Source organism: Mchenga conophoros, linkage group LG8 (assembly GCF_057382185.1).
Source record: "Mchenga conophoros isolate Kocher_MC1m ecotype Shallow Benthic linkage group LG8, M_conophoros_male_GT1.1, whole genome shotgun sequence".
NCBI classification, from domain to species: domain Eukaryota; kingdom Metazoa; phylum Chordata; class Actinopteri; order Cichliformes; family Cichlidae; genus Mchenga; species Mchenga conophoros.
Window position 1 is genome coordinate 22,055,825 of NC_140533.1, and position 11,928 is coordinate 22,067,752.

The 11,928-nt window shown below is 43.0% G+C and overlaps 1 protein-coding gene across 4 annotated transcripts in view; it reads right to left on the reverse strand.

The window, feature by feature from the left end:
- Positions 1-9,492, reverse strand: part of usp54b (ubiquitin specific peptidase 54b) — a 57,969-nt gene extending 48,477 nt beyond the window's left edge. For 2 of the 4 annotated variants that reach the window (XM_085284959.1, XM_085284964.1), the window contains exon 1: positions 9,327-9,492. The gene's annotated coding sequence lies outside the window, so the exon portion shown is untranslated. Of the gene's footprint in view, positions 1-8,803; positions 8,953-9,237 lie in introns of those variants that run through there. The other 2 variants (XM_085284962.1, XM_085284960.1) reach the window with 2 other exon arrangements.
- Between the last annotated feature and the right edge of the window lie 2,436 nt (positions 9,493-11,928).

Here is an 11,928-nt window from a genome sequence, read left to right on the forward strand (position 1 = left end):
TCGCCTGATTGCTGGGTTGCGTTACTGCCACAGCACCCCCTTGGCGAGAGGCCAGAGGGCGCAGGGATGCTGCGGCGAGCAGGTGAGCAGCGTGGGCAGTTGCTATGGCGATGGCCACATGGGATGGGTAACAGTGGGGTGGGGTGATGGGGGGTGGGATAGAGCTTGGGGAGGGGACATCGTGACAAGGATGGCAAGTGAAATGCATCAGAGCGAATACAGAAGGAAACATTATGCAACTGTTAGGCAGCAACATTGTCAGTTCATCCACTTGTCACAGTCACAGAGTTCTACTGCAAACTCTATCTATCTATCTATCTATCTATCTATCTATCTATCTATCTATCTATCTATCTATCTATCTATCTATCTATCTCTTATATACGTTTATCCGTTAACAAACAAATCCAAATTGCCTGAGGATTTAAAAAGGGATTTGGTGTGCCATTTTTTTCTCTACAGCACAGCATTCTGAGCTTCTTTCTCAGCATACAGTGTGCATGTGTGTGTGTGTGTGTGTGTGTGTGTGTGTGTGTGTGTGTGTGTGTGTGTGTGTGTGTGTGTGTGTGTGTGTCCCGCTGAGCCTGTGTAGAGTGTGTGATCACACATCCTCTCTCTGACTGCACCCTACAGCCCCACACAGCCGAGATCGCTCTGGCAAGCCTTCGCACAAGTGCTGTTTATGCGTGTGTGCATGTGTGTGTGTGTGTGTGTGTGCTCATGCGTTTGTGTGTCCCCACATCTTCGGCTAGTTACCATGGAAATAGGCCAAGCAGCAGGCACGCGGGGGAAAAGCCGAACCATGTGATTTTACAGAGAGACACACTGTGCTGCACTGGTTGAGATAGCGCACACACACTCACACACACACACACACACTCACACATGGGGCTGGCAAGTGATGATGATGATGTGTATTGATGCTAGAGACTTCCTGGAAGCCAGAGTGAGTCAAGGCACAAGTCATTCAAATTCCCTGACCACGCACTGGCAGGCATAAGGAAACCAGGACCTGTGGATACAGCACAGACAGATGGAGGAGATTTTCCACGTGTGATGTTGAGGTGAGGACACTCTTTGTGTCGTGCACCAAGACACTAACCTGTGACCTCATGTCCGCCTTATCAACTTGGTGGAAGTCAGCGCAACCTGGCTTGGAGCATGAGGCAGTTGTCACAGAGTGAGCAGTCACCTTTTCTCAGCAGTCAGTAGTCATTTTCAGATATCCATCTCTGCCATCTTCTGATACAAATAAGCAGCGAGGGCTGTAGTGCTCTACTAATAATTTCACTACATTTCTCAGTGGTGTTGTGGTAAGGTTGCAGATTTCTAAATTTAATAACTTTTCAGCGAAGCTTTTTCTTAAGTAGTGCATTAGCATCCATTTTACATTTACAGAGCATTTCAGAAGCTGAGGATCAGCAACGGGTTCTGCTGCAGTCTGAGAGAAAACTAAGGGCCAGATTTCCTGCTGCAGCACCGCAAGTTGGGTTCTGCTGTGAAAAGTGGCAAGGCTGCATGTAAGAGGTGGGAAGATTTTTGTAACTGACCCTGTTGCATATGTATTTCTGGGAGTTCTTTTCTCAAGGCACAAAACTTAGAGAGGACAACATTTAACTGAAGAGTGCAAAATGATTTATTAAGATTTGCGACACGCAATTCTGCTAATTGCACCAATATTTAATGCCACAAAATGGCATATCTTATTTTTTGTGCTTCATATTGAGATGAATTGTCTGCAGCTGGGTTTAGAAAACAGTAGCTTTTATCAATTACCCATAAAAGTAACCCCACCTATGAGTGCTATTTGGGAATCACACTCACATGCTATTTTGCCTTGTTTAGTAAATCTCTCCCTAAAGGAGGATTCGGATGTATAAGTTGCTTCAACATTTTCTAGTGCATGTGCCTGACATTTAGCTGATATTGTTGTTCACTGACCTGTTGTAGGCAGGAACATCATTACAGCATTAGCAGTTGGCATGACCTAAGCCAGCTGCCTGTGTCTTACAGGGTGATTACTCACCACAATGATCAACTTGTACTTCATTCTGATGTCTAACAACAATCTGCAAAAGCCAGTTTCTCACCACAGTCATTTCCACAGGATTGCAGAGAGAAAAAGTAAGTACACCCTTACTGCTTCCATAGAAAGTAGATGCTGGTGTTGATAATAGCGGTGCTGATCTTTAGCAAGTGTGACGACCTTTATAAAAGCTGAGGTTTTGGCAGTTTGCAGGTCTGGAGCATAAAGGTGTGTGTTAACACAAAGGTATGGGGCAAAGACATCAGTAATGAGCTTAAAGAACTAAGTCCTAAGCGCTACCTATCAATGTGGGAAGCGTCGTAAGGCCATTAGAAAACAATTTAAAGTCCACCATTCTCCTTAAAGTTTATCCACAACTGGAAGCCATTCAAGACAGTTGGCAGGAGTGGACCCCGAAGTCTGACTGTGCAATTCTCAGAGAATCTGCAAAATAACAGGTTTCCAGGAGAAAATATCTTTTCTCTAAAAAGAATGTGGCAGAACAACTTTGGTTTGTAAAGATGTATCTGAACAAGCCGCAAAACTTCAAGAACACTGTCTTCTGGAAAGACAAAACCAGAGTTAATATCTTTGGCCATAATGCACAGCACTGTTTGGTGAAAACCAAACACAGCATATCAGTGCGAAAATGTCAAAGCACCTGTCATGCACAGAGGCAGAGGGGTGATGAGTCGCACTTGCTTTGTAGCCACTGATCCTGGATGCCTCACTATCATCAAGTCGACCATGAATTTCTCTGCATGCCAAAGATTCAGAGTGGCTAAAAAGAAAAGTATCAAGGTGTTGCAACGGCAAATGTGATTAAAATAAACTTAAGAGAGCTGAGCTTAAACAAATGCCTTCAAAGCACACAATGATGTAGGAGCGCAATTATTGTACTAGATCTTTTCTCTGTGTAGCTACTTGAATGATATTCATCATCCATTCAATTAAAGGAACAGTTCACTCCTATTTTTGAGAACTGCAAGGAAAAGGCCATCTGCTCCCATCATATACACGAGAAGGCATTCATTTCTATCTCAAAAACTGGGTAACTCACACCAAAACAATCAAGATGAATAAAAAGCACTTTTGATGAATGAAAAAATTGATTTAATAGTAGTTTAACTCTATTGAAATCTTCTGTTCTGTTCAACTAGTATCAACGCTGTTGATGAATGACACCTGAACGCACACAGCTGTCCACTGTCCCATGTAGACCTGTGTAGTGGCTCCATCAATGCCAGCCTCCATTATACTAGCACTAGAACTAATAAACTATTACCACTACTGCCACTAGTGCTGTTAATAATACATTGCTTTCAGTAATAATATTTTTGATGTCCCTTTCTCTTGAACTGTCTCGTCTTCTTCTGTCCTTTATCTATCTTTTACTCTTCTTCCTGTTTTTCAGCTTTACTTCAGCTCATCAAGTGATACGCAGGAGGTTTGCAGAAGTTTATCCAAGGACAGAATCTGACGGATGGATGGATGCCTGTTTGGTCCCCGGTGCACTGTGGAGCCTCGTCTTTGATCCATATAAATGTTAACATTCGATGAAAAACATTCCTCTACGTTCATCTGCTATTCTGTCGCTCTGTCACGTCAACATTTGACACTGTATGGCAAATACAGCAAGCTTTTATTGAATTTTCTCTTCTAATCTCAGTCCTGTTCTAAGACTTCTTTCCATCTTTCTTTGCTTTGGGAAAAAAAGTCCACAGCTTCACTGTGGTCTGTATTATAGCCATTGGGTTTCATTCAAAGTATGTGAGCTATGATGTATCGACCAGGAAAAACTGAATGGACATATCAACACTTCTATGTCCCTCCTCCCTATTCAGCTAACTTGGGCTTCATTAGTTTTCCAATTAGGAATAAAAATTATTTTATTATTGAGAAGGTCAGGATGGTAATTTTAGTCAAACTGTGGACCCCAAGCCTTTTTAACCTCACATGTAATGAGGTGAGAATCGTCCTTAGAGGGATTTTTTTTTAGTATGTTTAATCTTTAAAGAATTCATGCAAGAAAAAACAATCAAACCAAGTAAAATTACATTAAAAACAAGCAGTTTATGAAGCAGAAATGCAGTGTGCTCCCTTTTGTTTATACCGACAACCTCCAGAGAAATCAGATAATAGAAAATGTTATAATATGGCCAAAATATTAAATATATTAATATTTAACATTAAAAGTCGTGATATTTTTCTGCATCACATTCAAAAACCCTGGGTATTACTACACTGCTATTACCGCTACTCTTCAGATTTTCAGCCACTTCAGTGACGTCTGTATCTGTTGGGTGATGACGTCTGGCCCACAGCTCTCTCAGAGGTGTTGGGATTGTGCACAGAGCCAGTTTGGCTCTTCTACACCCAAGTAGGAAAACTATTAATAGAGCTCACTTTGTGAACAGGGCTATTGTCGTGTTCAAACCAGGCGGTGTCTTTCCCAAACTGTTGCCAAAAACTTGGAAGCAATAGGCGCACTACAATCTGAGCAAATTATACATCAGTAGCTCTTCTGAAGCTTGTGATCGCATTTTACACAGATGGAGTGGCCAAGCTTTAAGTCAGCAAGATTTCGAGTCCTTAAAATGTGTTTAAATTGCTTGGAAATCTGAACATTTGCAGTTTTGTCAGAACTGAAAGAGCTCCATCTGCAGAGTAAGACTGAGTGATACGTTTAAAGGATGCAGAACAACAACATCCATCCATTTTCTTCCACTTATCCAATTTGGAGCCATGGGGGCTGGGGCCTTTCACAAATGTCATAGAGCGAGAAGGTACACCCTGGACAGGTCACCAGTCTGTCCCAGGGCTAATACAGAAAGACAGCTTGTATTCCTCTCTACAGCCAATGTAGACTCAACAAATAATCTAACAGAGAGAACCCACGCACCTCTTAAACAGTTTTAGACCTAAAAATCGAATATTTTTAGGTCTAAAACTGTCTACCATGGCTGACTCCTCTGATTACAAAAATATAATGAAGCAGGGGAAGCTTGTTGGCAAGACTACCTTTGTGTCTGACAAGTCTCTACTAAATGAGCCTGCAGTGACTCTCAGTTTCACAGAAACATCCTATCTCAGTTTTAAAATACCAAGATGGCAATGACAAAAGTGTTCGGTTTGGGCCTTCACAACGAAACTTCACTAACCAACAGATGATGTCACAGTGTCTTTGTCTTTTAAATACAGTATATGGTTACATTCACATGAATGACAAGTCCCAAGTGGAACTGATGGTGAATATTGGTATTTATTTATGTTGAACGCAGAGGAAGCGATTCATGACAACCAGAGATCACAGAAAGTCAGCGGTATCTGGCGTCATCAAGCAACAGTTGGATCCTAAGATATGCTTGTTTTCCAGTACCACGATTGTGTCATTTTGATGAGAGCCTATGAAGAGGGCTTTTCAACCTACGCAAGCATGCTCCTGTGAAGTCCTCCAAAAACCCAACAGCATGTAGCTCGGCTATGCGTAGATCGAATGCTGGTTGGTTGGCAAGTGGGCCAAAGAGGTTCAGGGAGTGCCAGGACACTTTTCACTGTTTTTATCACTCAGTTCCACTTTAGCTAGTTTACTGTTAGAACTTTGCTCTTCTGCAGCTGGCTGACAGACCAGCAACAACACAACCAAGAGTAGCCCACAAACAGGCTGTTCATACCTCGCCCACGGTCTGCACTGCCAACGGTCAACAATGTTCACCCCATAACTGCAAATGTATCGTACAGTTGCCGGTTTGCATAAGCAAACCACCGACTGATATGGCAGGATGGTAAATATTGTTAGATGATTACCTAGGCAACCAGAAACTGTCTCATTTTATCATGTTTTTTCCTTTTAAGTTGTATTTCCCATCTTAAAAACTGACTGGGAGGGTATTACTTGACACTATTTGCTGTCTCTCTCTCTCTCCCTCTCTGCTGTGGGTTAGTATGGCTTGGTGACAGTGACACTGGTGTCAAGCAAGCTGAACAAAGAGCTGATACTGTCCCCAAGGACAATAGCCTGCCTCTGACGCTGTCTTCTTCCCTCTGAAGCAAACCTACAGGCGAGAAGTATATTTAAATATTGCTGTAAAAGAAAGACTCGATCTTTCAGAAACTACACGCTGCCTTTGTTTGTCCTTTGGCTGCACTTTCTTCACTCCTTTCCATTCACTTCATTCCTGTTCTCTGCTTCTCACTTTCTTCCACTGACCTCTATTTTCCATTTTCATTCACTCTCTCCACTTCTCTCCCACCATTCATCTCTGTCTCTTTCCTTTCAGTTTCCAAAAAAACCCCACATGCATGTTCTCACATACACGCGCGCACACACACACACACACACACACACACACAGTGGTTTCCCTGTAATTGGGTTATGTGTAACTTCAAATAGCCCCGGCTGACAATAGGGAGAGCCCAGAGTTCATCCTCCCCTCCGTGCTTCTCCTTCTCACCCCTCTTTCCCGCTCTAAACTTATATTTGTGTGTTTCATGTGTATGTGTGTGTGTATGTGTGTATGAACATACTGTATGAGCACGTGTCGCTGCATGTGTAAGCATATTACCGAGACGTGGGTCTTTTTTTTTTAAAGCTTCAAGGTTATTTTCCTGATCACACTCTGCAACATTAAAGTTTACATGTGAAATAATACATGTAATTGCATGCACCCGCACAAAAACACACACACGACCCATTATAGCTGTGCACATGAGCTCACCCGATCCTGTTAGTAGAAAATAAGAAGAGTGGTGAATATTTGCTTAATATTTAGGCTATTACATAACCATCAATATTTACAATGCATTCTGGGAATCATGTGCGATTTTTGCGGTTTTGGTGAGAGAGAGAAAAGAGAACGAGAAACGGCATTCAGGGTTGATGGAGGACAGGAATGGAAAGGAAAGGAAGAAGAAAAAAGAAAAGGAAGCAATGTAAGTAAATGAAAAGAAAGGAGAGAAAAGATAAGGAAATCAAAGAAAGGAAAGGAGATAAAGAAGAAAATTAGAAAAAGAAAAGAAAGGGGAGGAAAGGTAAGAAAATCAAAAAAGGAAAGGAAAGGAGAAAAATTAAGAAGTTAAAGAAAAGAAAGCAAAGGACATTAATGAAAAGGAAGGAGAGGAATGAAATGAAGCAAATGGAAAAGAAAAAAATGAATAGGAAGTCAAAAAAGAAAAGAAAACAAAGGAACTAAATGAAAAACAATGATAGAAAAGGAAACCAAAAGAAGGAAAGGAAAGGAAAGATGAGATCATAAAAGACAAGGCAGAGATTGAAGAAGAGAAAAAGAAAAATAGAAAAGGGCACTGCAGACTTGGAGAAAAAGTGGCAAAAGAAGGGAAAAGAAAGAGAGGAGAGGAATAAGTGGGACATTACGCTGAACAAACAACTATGGGGAAAATGAGAGAAAGAACACTCCAGCGGATGGTAAAGGTCATGGGAGACATGCAATATAAGCGTGTCGTGTCTTTACTCTCCTCCTTCATCTTCTCTTTAATCTCCTCTTCCTTATACCTCAATCCTCTTATAATCGCATGCATGTTGATCCAACTCTAACCACAGAGGCAGAAACACTTTAACTGAAACGCCAACAGCACACAGGCCTATGCTCTGTAAAGCCCAGAGAGCCTAGTGTTAATAAAGGCAACCTAAAAACAGACCCAAAACTCAAAGTTAAATGCAAGCATGAAAGAAAACCTTTAGCCTTAGCTCTGAGGATGTTCATATCACATGTCAAGCTGCTCAGTCACATAAATCACCCTGATTAGTTTGAGTACTTAAATAATGCCAAAGCAAAGTAAATTCTCTCAGAGGGGAAGCCAGCATGTCTCTCTGGCTTTGTGTTTGGGGGCAATAAAGACAAAACAGTCAGAGTTATCTTTCGCTGCATCCCTGCCGCTTGGAGTGTGTCACAGCATACAACATCAAAGCAATCAGGTCATAAAAACACAGAAAAATCAGTGCATATAAGGATACGGCTTTGAGATGGTGTTTTTAAACTGAAATAGTGAGAGTGGCCATGAGTAGACAGCAAATAAGCAGGGATGACATTAATACATACACCCTTATGTTTATATTAACCTTAACTTCAACTAAATTTGGAGCCTTGCAGAGCTTTTCATCTCCAGAAAACAAAAACTGATGAGAAAGACCAACTTAAATGTCAAGGCGACATTTCAGCTCAGTTTGGAGGGTGACGGTGGGCTTCTGAGTGCAAGAGAGAGAGACACAAAAGAGAGAGAGAGTGGGATCTGAACTCCTCATGTGGAGGCTTCATCCTGTTCAACCAATGCTCATCTCTGCAAGGTTAGCAGGTTTCGGGTCAAAGCATAAAAGTTGGGACTTCAGGAGTCACCAGAATGCAAAACAGACACACAAAAAACAAGTCTGCGTGCTCCTGCGTGATGACAAGCCTATATGAAAACAAGGAGAACTGCCAGCCGCCTGTACCCTATTTCCCCCTTTTTTTCTAAGGTATTCACGTGTGTGCGTGCGCGAGGCACGCGGCAGAAGGCTGTGTCACCGTCTCTATAATGTGACGGTGCTGAGGGCCGGCGCTGATGCGGGCCAAAGTCATCAATCACGCAGATCGAAGCCGCAACATTAAATCACTACAGACCCCCACCCCGAGCGATGACAGCGGAGCGTGAATCCGTCCCGGTAAAAAGCCGCGGTCTCTCGGTCATCCATCTATCAACAAGTACACGAAAAACACTGCCAACGCCAAAACATGCTCTGGCGCACAGGAGCCACGCGCTCAGTAGTGGCATGTAGCTTACCTGAGTGGACTTAGTGGGACGACCTGAGCAATAACACCTGTAACTCTGGAGAAACGAACCCGGGGCTGGTTTGATGGGGAAGGCTAATTAAAGCTGTGAGCGCCGTGCAGCACGAGGGAGAGCAGCTGCGCAGAGAGAATTACTGACCCGAGACCACCTGATAAAATAATAAAACTGACACGAGACAGAGCAACAGAGCGAGCTCCGATCCCGCCCCTGCTGCTGCTCCTGATGATGATGATGATAATGATGATGATGAAAGTAGTGATGATAATCATGGAGATTATGGTGATGGGGAAGAAAAAGATAGCCATCCTCTGAGACTGTCACGAGAGCGCATCTGGTGGTGGGGGGGGGTGGGGGGTGATCACATCTGGCTGACACGCTGACTGCCTCCTCTCAAAATATCAAAAGAGAGACGCACGCACACCTACTCTGTCCGGTGCGGTCACATGCGTTTCGACCCGGTCTTTGTAGCGGTGATGCAGCCCGTGCGGTGCGCAGTGTGCAGGTTTTTACTCACCCCGGCTGCTGTCGCCGCCAGTCTCCGTCCGATCGCGTGTCCTACCGTGTGACTTAACGGGAGAGAGGGCGAGCCGTGGGCGCATCCAGCCCCCATCAGCGCCATCCAGCGCTGCGGTCGCGGTACACCGCTCTCGCGATACCATGCCATCTCCTCCGGCTCTCTCCGCTCCAATATGTGACGTAGCGCTTTTATCACGCTGTTTGCTCAGCCCGATGCCGCCGCCTTCTGGGCACGAGGCGCGTGGAGCGTGAGGATGGTGATGATGTCATCCCACGGCTCACCTTCTGCCCTTACCTGTTTTTGATCTCCCTGTTTTTCTCTCGTATCTGACCCGCTGGCAGCAACACGCAGAGGACATCTGTTTAGTTTTTGTAGCTGGAGACGTGCCAGCACCAGTTTAGAGTCACTAACAGGGACTGCTGGTGGAGCAGGTGAGAGGTCACGTGGACACCGTTTAGTTTGACACTGGGAGGTGCGCGTGAGAAAATAAAACGGTTTGAAGTCTTTCAAGAACATGTACGATTAGAGATGTGTTTTACTCGTGTTTGGCATCTTTATCTTGAGGGTCAATCGAATTTGCCCGCCAATAGCTATCCATCCTCTGCGCATATCCAGACCATCGCAGTCCTGCCTCTCTGACTTTGTATCCTAACTGCTCAACCCTGACCTGTCGGTGTGATGTACTAACTAATTTCTAATCCTGACCACTGAGGTCACTCCAAATGAAAATATTAAGTAGCTGTAGTGTGTTTTAATACTATTGTAAAAGGTATTGGAATATTAGGCTACATGTCAGAGAAAGGTGGACTTAAATATTTCTAGGGATTTGCCTTTTGTTGAGTTAGATATAACTCCCATGCTCCTTTTCCCAGTAGCCATATGTTGTTTTTCCAATTTTACACATTTTCTACTGATGAAATCATTCCTGTTATAATTCTTATAAGTGTTGCACAGTTACACAGTTAAGTAAGTATCCTGAACCTTGCTGCACAACATGGCATCATTTATAACCTAATCAAATTTACAACGCCTGTCCCTAGATGTGCTTTTAATATACCTAAAATAATATGATCCTAATCTTGTGTACAGTGATTTCAGTTTGCACATTTTGCAGGCTGGGTGTTTCTTTTAAGCTACATGCATCAAAGCTTCTCATTACTGAAATTACTGAATTATGCTACTTTACATTTTTACTGTTGTAGCATGCCCATAGCTATTGGTCAATTATGCAAAATCATCCATAACCACTTAAACAGTTATGGGTTGCAGGCTGATGGAGCCTACACCAGCTGCCCTGGGACAGAAGGGGTACACATTCAACAGGTCACCATTCTATGCAGGGCCAACAGAGAAAGACAACCATTAATGGTCAAATCAAATTCTCATCTACAGGAAGTTTAGAATCAACAATTAACTTAACATGTTTCTGGACTGTGGGAGGAAGCCGGAGCACCGAGACAGAACCCATGCAGGCACGGAAATAACATGCCAACTCTGTACAGAAAGGCCTCCCTGTATAAAATGATCCAAAAGCTAAAAGTATTATTCACTGCCTGATTGGTCTATCCAAGGACAATGTCCTTGTCATAAAGTCTTTACAATGTTTACTTTGTAATTACTGGAATGGCTGTCATTACATTCCTTCTATACTCCACTTACCCCTTCTCAAAAATGAACTGCACAGTGGTTTACTTACATACTTTATTCAGGAACATTTTTTGCCAATTAATGTAATACATAATTTAAAATTGGTATTTTTTGTTTTGAGAAGACACTTTGTGTTAACTGTAAATATACTCACCTCACTTTTTGATGGATCATTGTGGATAAAGAATAGTCTCAAATAGTTTTAACAGGGGATCTTGTTATTTATAACTTGTTTGTTTTGAGCATGAATATTCTTTCTCATGTAGTAGTTTTCTATACCACAAACTTTAATCACTATTAGATGGGTTAGTTTGAAAAAAATGTTTATATATGTCATAGTCTGTGGGAGTGTCTGGGGTTTTTCCACCCGTGGCCGTTGGTCTCCTGTCCATCCCTTTGGGGTGGAGCTTCCTGTACCTCACCTGGGCCTCTTCTGCAAGCAATCAGCGGGAGAGCTACTTAAACCTGTGCAACCTGCCTCTAGTTCGTTATGCTCTCCATGGAGGTAACGAGGCAGCTCCCCTATGTTTAGAGGAAACTGTCTCCACGTTTTGGACGACCCCCCCCCCCCCCCCCCCCCCCGAGCCTACAATAACTCCCTCTCCGTCTATTAGGACGAGGCGAAAGGATCCCTTTTGCCTCTCTGTCTCTTGACATAACCTCCTCTGTGATCCAGTTTCCTAGGGCCGCCCTTCTCATTTCCAATTGCCACTTCCCCGTTGCCATTTCTAATCTGTCTCACAATCTCAGCTATCAAATAAACACTCTTGTAAATAGTTTCCTCTGCTTCTTGGTGTCTGCATTTGGGTCCACTTCTTAGGCGAACTTTCAGTTCATGACAATATCATGTTAGGTCATTAAGAGTTAGTGTAAAAGTTTTCAACCTTGAGTTGCTTTCTTCCTTTTCTATTAATTTGTTACTTTCACATATGGAATGAGAAGCCAGCAGACA